Source organism: Vulpes lagopus, chromosome 22, assembly GCF_018345385.1.
Source record: "Vulpes lagopus strain Blue_001 chromosome 22, ASM1834538v1, whole genome shotgun sequence".
NCBI lineage: Eukaryota > Metazoa > Chordata > Mammalia > Carnivora > Canidae > Vulpes > Vulpes lagopus.
Window position 1 is genome coordinate 4,580,889 of NC_054845.1, and position 6,612 is coordinate 4,587,500.

Consider the following 6,612-nt stretch of genomic DNA (forward strand, 5'->3'; position numbering starts at 1 on the left):
AATAGTTTCTTGTATACTAATTTGTGTATTCAGCATCTCTGTAAAAGCAAGAAAATCAAGCAAAAACCAGAGAAAAAAAGGAAAAGAAACAAAATGAGCCAATAAACAAATGATAATTTAAGTGTCATTAAAATTTAGTTCCAAGACAGCTTCCATTTCCATTCCTGCTTTCTATAATGAGCGTTATGCCAAATTCACTTAAATCATGACATTAATTTGTGGAGTTAGATTCAACCAGAAAATTTTACAATTCCTCAAAGCACAAAAAAACAACAACTCAGTATTGTAGAGAACATTGTCATGTATTCACTACATCTGTTACTGTCTACAGTTGAAATAAATTAACTTTTTATGTCTACAAAGTAATTATCTAAACAAAAAATACAGTAGTGATTTTTTTTCTAATGTTGTCAAGAAGCACCAGAATTCATGACACAAAAATACTAATGAACCATACATTAATATTAATGTACTCCCTTGGGAAGGGACGGAGATAATAGAAGTCTCAAAGAACTTTCCTCCTAACTTTACTTCAATCAAAAGTAGAAGATCATTTCTTTAATGCCTACAAAATACAAATGAAAAGACATTTTGAGTATTTTATCTTTCTTCTCACAAGTCTGGTGCTCATTTTTGCTGAAAAAAACAATTAATCACATGGGGGATATTCATTTTCTGTTTTAGTTCAGTGAGTTGTGAATTCTATACTTCCTTGATTTTATCCAATAAGAAAGTAGAAAGGATGACTTGCCCCACAAATTTTATTGAACATAAGAAAAAGCTAAGATTTGCACCAATTCAGAGATGATATCTACCCATATCCCATGGGGGTTAAGAAAGAAATGAAATGTGGATTTATAGTCTTTTAGATCACTAATATGAAACATTAGCAGAACTAACTTTAAATCCATAATCAGGACTGTGTTAAATGGGATATATATTTTTATCCAAAAACATTCATTCAATAACATAGTAACAAAAATCAAAGTCCTTCATACCAGCCAAACCAGAAAAAGAAAGGGAGATAAAGTGTGGGCAAGAACAATCATCTAATCCAGCAAATTATTTTCATAAAAGAAAGATATAGGAAAAAAAAAAGAAAAAGAAAGAAAGATATAGGAGGTTAAATTATCTGCCAAGTAGTTCAGACCTATCTAAATGATACCCAACCTAGGATCTGAATTCTCAGCAACAACTTGAAGCATTTAAAAAAAAAAAATTCTGATACAGGAAAAAAAGAATTTAGCACAAATATCTGAGATATAAGTGTCTTAAAACTATATCCATGAGTATCCAGTATAGTACCAAGACTGGCTTTGCCTTGCCTTATGGGAGTTGATTTTGAAATTTTTAGGAATTTAGCGAGATAGATTTTAAAGTCATTGCTAAAAATTTAATTATACATATAAATTTATAATTAAATTATATTCAAAGCAAAGTAATGAATACTTAAAATCACCATCTCTTATTTATTTTGTGACATTTGCTGTTATCTATTGCCTTGGCATCATTATATCTTTTATATCCTGGTGTTGGAAATGCTATTTGGTGGTATGCTATGGCACGTCTCTTCCAATCTGTATGCATCAGCATCATGTTGGTAGCTAAAAATCAGCCATGATGGAGTATTTTTTCATGGAAATTAACAGGCTGTAAATTGGCATACTTTATTATTTTATTGATTGTCTAGGCTTAAAGATATTATGGAGAAATGTTAATATTTCAGGTTAAATTTAATAGTGCATCATGTCTATAATTGTTATGAATAATACAAAAGTTGAGGAAATGTCTTTCTAGGTTTCAAGAATTATTACTAGACTCGGCCAAGAAGTGGCTTATGTAATTGACAAACAAGAAAAATTCCAACGTGCATCTTCATCATCTCAATTTCTTCTTACTAGTGTAAAGGAAAATATCAGCTAACATATGTAAGAACTACACTCACTCATCAGTTACAACCATTATCAGGCTACAAATTTAAAAGCATGGAAAAAATCAAGCAAAGCATTCTATAAGAATAAATCGGTTATATGTAATTTAAAATATTGAAGAGCATTATACATTTTATTATTTTTAAAATTGTGTGCTACATGTTTTATTTATTTATTTTTTTGCTACATGTTTTATATCAGTAAAATTAATTATCATCTATCACTGAAAATACGTGTAAGTTGCTATAACACATTCCATTTCCTTTAGTAAAAGAAAAAAAAGCTCTCTGTGAATCTGCTAATCCCTGACCTCTGAGTTACAGCCACCACCACCCCCCACCACTTCATCAATCTACTGGTCTCTGCATCCTTTTCCTTAGTGTTTTCCTGTCACTGCTCTCTCCACTACTTCAGATTTTTTTCTTCATTAACACCACAGTTTCCTGCAGGAACCCTAACATGATTGCGTAAATCCTTCCCTGCCTTCCCTTTAAAATAATGATGTTCCTTATTAGATTAAAAGAAGGAAATAAAACTAGCAAAAATAATTCAAACAATTTAATATGACATCGTTAGACGAGGGGTTGACAGTTGCCTCTGTTAAGGGACAGCTAGTAAACACCGTAGGTAACGCAAGCCGTGTAGCCTAATGGCACAACTACTCAACTCTGCTGCTGTACCATGAGACCAGTCACAGACAATATATAAAAGTATGAGTGTGGCTATGTGAAAATACAATTTTATTTACAAAAAGTAGTGGGCTACATTTACCCTAGGGTTATGGTTTGTTGATCCCAGTACTAAACCATTGTAACCTGGTACCAACATGGTCAACCAGCGTTATGATCCCATCAATCCTCTCTGAACATTGTAACTGTAAGAAATAGTTAAGTGCCTATATTTCCTAAGTCTATCATATCTTTTTCTACTTTATTATTCTATACTATTTCATTTCCTTTCTGCACCTCTGTTCCTGCACCTATTTACCTTAAGGATAAGAGAAGGAAAGCAGGGATATCTGGGTGGCTCAGCGGTCGAGCATCTGCCTTTGGCCCAGGGCATGATCCCAGGATGCTGGATGGAGTCCAACATTGGGCTCCTTGTGGGGAACCTGCTTCTCCCTCTGCCTGTGTCTCTCATGAATAAATAAATAATTTTTTTAAAGGAAATCTATATAAAATGGCTTTATAGGTTTCTATCTTGAAATCTTACTTGACACTTCAAACTTTTTTCTTTTTTTCTTTTAGGAAACTTAAGGAATAAATAAATGAGTGTGTGTTGAAGGAAAATGATCAGATATGTTTAGAACATTTTAATTCTATTTTTTTAAATTTTAGTTATGTATTTGAGAAAGAGAGAGAGAGCTCACAAATAGGGGGAGGGCAGAGGGAGAGGGAGAAGCAGACTCCCCACTGAGCAGGAAGCCTGATTCTGGGCTGTCTCAGGACCTCAGGATCATGACCAGAGCCAAACGCAGATGCTTAACTAACTGAGCCACCCAGGCACCCTTGGAATACATAAATTATTTTAGAAATCTGTGAGTAAGAGTTAGATGCCCAATAAGCAGGTAAGTGATTCAAAAATCAGGGGTAACTATCTAAAATAAACTTGGGTATTGTCAGGATATGAATGCTAAAAAGCCAAAGGGTGCTCCAACATGCAAAAAAAACCTTGGAAGTCGTCATTCCTATTCTTACCAGAAGAGAAAGCTGGACAAACTGAAATTCAGTAACTATTCTTGGACTCATCAGGAACTGTGATCACAAAGCTAACAACTAGCCCCCAACCCTGAAGACATGTGTGTTATGAGTTACATTCTGTTTCCCCACACACAAAATATATATTGAAGTCCTACTTCCCAGCACCTCATAATGTTACTGTATTTGGAAACACCATCTTCATCCAATTACAATAAGGTCATTAGAATGGGCCCTAATCCAATTTGATGGCTGTCCTTACAACAAGAGGAAATAGAGACAGAAAAAAACACAATTTAAAGGTACATGGACAATGCCATCAATAAGCCTAGGAATGCCTGAGGCTGTCAGAAGTTAGGGGAAAGGTGTGGAACAAATTCTCCTTCACAGTCCTCAGGAGAATCCAATCTAATCATGGGAGTGAATCTAGCTGCCCAAGAACAGTATACAATGTGATAAAATGAAATATTGAAAGAAAAATATTTAAAAGGATCTGCGAAATGAATAACTGGTCAAAAACAAGAATGATAAAGCATGCACTCCCTAAATTAAACCTATTTCCATTAGAAGAAAACAAGTCAATTCTGAAGGTCTGGAAGCCTTCAAAGAACCTGAATTATTCACTCAGTTTCTGAGGGTTATTACTGAATAAGGAGTGAAAATCTGAAGTCCTCATATATTGTACCGACTGGTCTCAGATTTCTCACTGAAACTAGTTGTTGTACTGTGCTCTAAACTCATGCTGCCAGATGCAGTAGACTCCTAGAAGATGACATCTTTTTGAGAGTCACAGCTTAGGGAAACAGTGCATTACAGCAAGTTTGAACTTTTGAAAATTTGAGCTGTGGATGATCATATGTTTCATTTCCTAGTTGGAGATTTGTAATTTACTCCTATCTCAGGATGTTGACCACTGTATGGAGAACTACCAAATGTTATCCAACTGGAGGACACCATATGTAGATCCATATTTGTTTGCCTTTGGAAAACTAAAAAAATAAATCAATACAAAATACAAGGGATAGAAAAATTGAAATATTTTAATTAATTTCATCCAGCTAAGAGGAATTTGAAGGAAAATAACTAAAAATTAGGTGTTCCCCCTCAGTTGTAGATTAGATGAGGGGAAAGAAGTAACAGAATTTATCATATAGCAGGGAGTCGGTAAATCTTTCCTGAGTGATGTGAAAATATGAAAAAGGGACTTACTTGATATATAATATTAATAGAAATGAAATTAAGTAATAAATAATTTATACCAAGTATTTTTATATAACGTAGACCATGAACCAAATAAACAGATCAGTTTAGGAAAACCAGCATTTATGTGCCAGATGAAACACAATGGGCCTTAAAAAAGTATTTTGGCAAACATCAGATTGAAAATGAATTGTTCATTTTCAAGGTCAGTAAATCTAAATTTGGCCAACCTGTCGTAATAAAGCATCTTCAGTTAGTAGCACTCTAAAGAGTGATCCAAGATTTTTAAGATTTTTAAATGGGTCCACAGAGATCAATTCTAGGCTGCTAATGTGACACATCTCCACCAAAACTGATAAAAAGAATAACAAGAGGAGGAACATCCTAGTAAAAGCAACTAGACACATCTTCCTAAATACTTTCAGCTTTAAGTAAAAGATGCAGCAGTACTCAGGACACTTTATTTGTTTCCTTGCTTGCTTGCTTGCTTGCTTCCAGTGGGCATTGCTGTCTCCCCATCCTTTTCAAGCAGAAAAGAAAAGGAACAGAAATTAAATATATATATACATTTATATTTAAATATATATATATATATTATATATATATATATATATATATCTCACACAAATGAAACCAAAAAAGAAAATTTACCTGTAAGGAATTATGAATATGTAAGTAATGATGAATAATGCTGAATTCTTACCCTCCAGGGTCATAAAGTGGTAAGAGGTAGCCAAGATTTCAGGATTTCAGTAGGTGTTATGCTCATATGCTAAGAGGGTAGACTCGTTAGGGTGAGTTGATTTCACATCACATCTGTCAAATTTGAAGACCCTTTTGGAAACAACTTCAAAAATAAGTGCTAAGTCAGGTTTGGAGTTGAACTGAAACAATGTTGCCCAGCTGTACTGATAGATTAATGCCAGCACCAGCCTGCTCAAAATTTGTACACACACTCAGGCTTTTATGAAAATTAATTCCTAAAGTTGCTGTGTTTATCAACTTCCTGGCACAACGTCAACTGAAGACCCAGCTTAGTTCTTAAAGCACGAAGTGCTAATTATGTCTCTCCCCCAACTTCAACAAAGGTGAAAAATATTGGCAGTTACCGACAGTCTTGCAAAATTTGATGTCTTTATGCAGCTTCACGTACTGCAGGGTATTAGGCTAAAACTTCACATTGTTAATTGTTCATATTCCTGTTGTGAATTTGAAGGCATGATGGGGAAAGCTTTTGAATAAAAACATTTATTACTATAAATGATGCTGGTTATAAAGATGCATGATTTCAAAATTGTTTATAATTATCTCCTACTTAAATGGGCACGTTTGTACTAGAGACACTAATTATAAAATAAAAATATTGATACTATCATTAAAAAGGCACTAAAATGTGTACATTTTTGAGAACCTGGGAACCAATAGTTAGAAGGGACAGAAGAAGCATTCTTACTCTCCGTCTATATTAGTTTCCCAGAGCTACCATACCAAGTTCTACAAAGTAGGTGGCTAACACAACAGAAATTTCTCTCACAGTTCTGGAGGCCAGAAGTCTGAAATCAGGGCACAGCAGGCCCACGCCTCCACAGAAATCTAGAGGGAAATCCTTCCTTGATTCTGGTGGTTTCCTAGCAATCTTTAGCATTTCTTGGATTATGAAGCATCACTTCGATTCAGTCTTCACACGGCCTGTTCCCTGCGTCTCTATCCACACGTGGCATTCTTTTTAGAATAGTGACGGTCATATTAGACTAAGGCCCCCAACACAACACACCCCATCTATG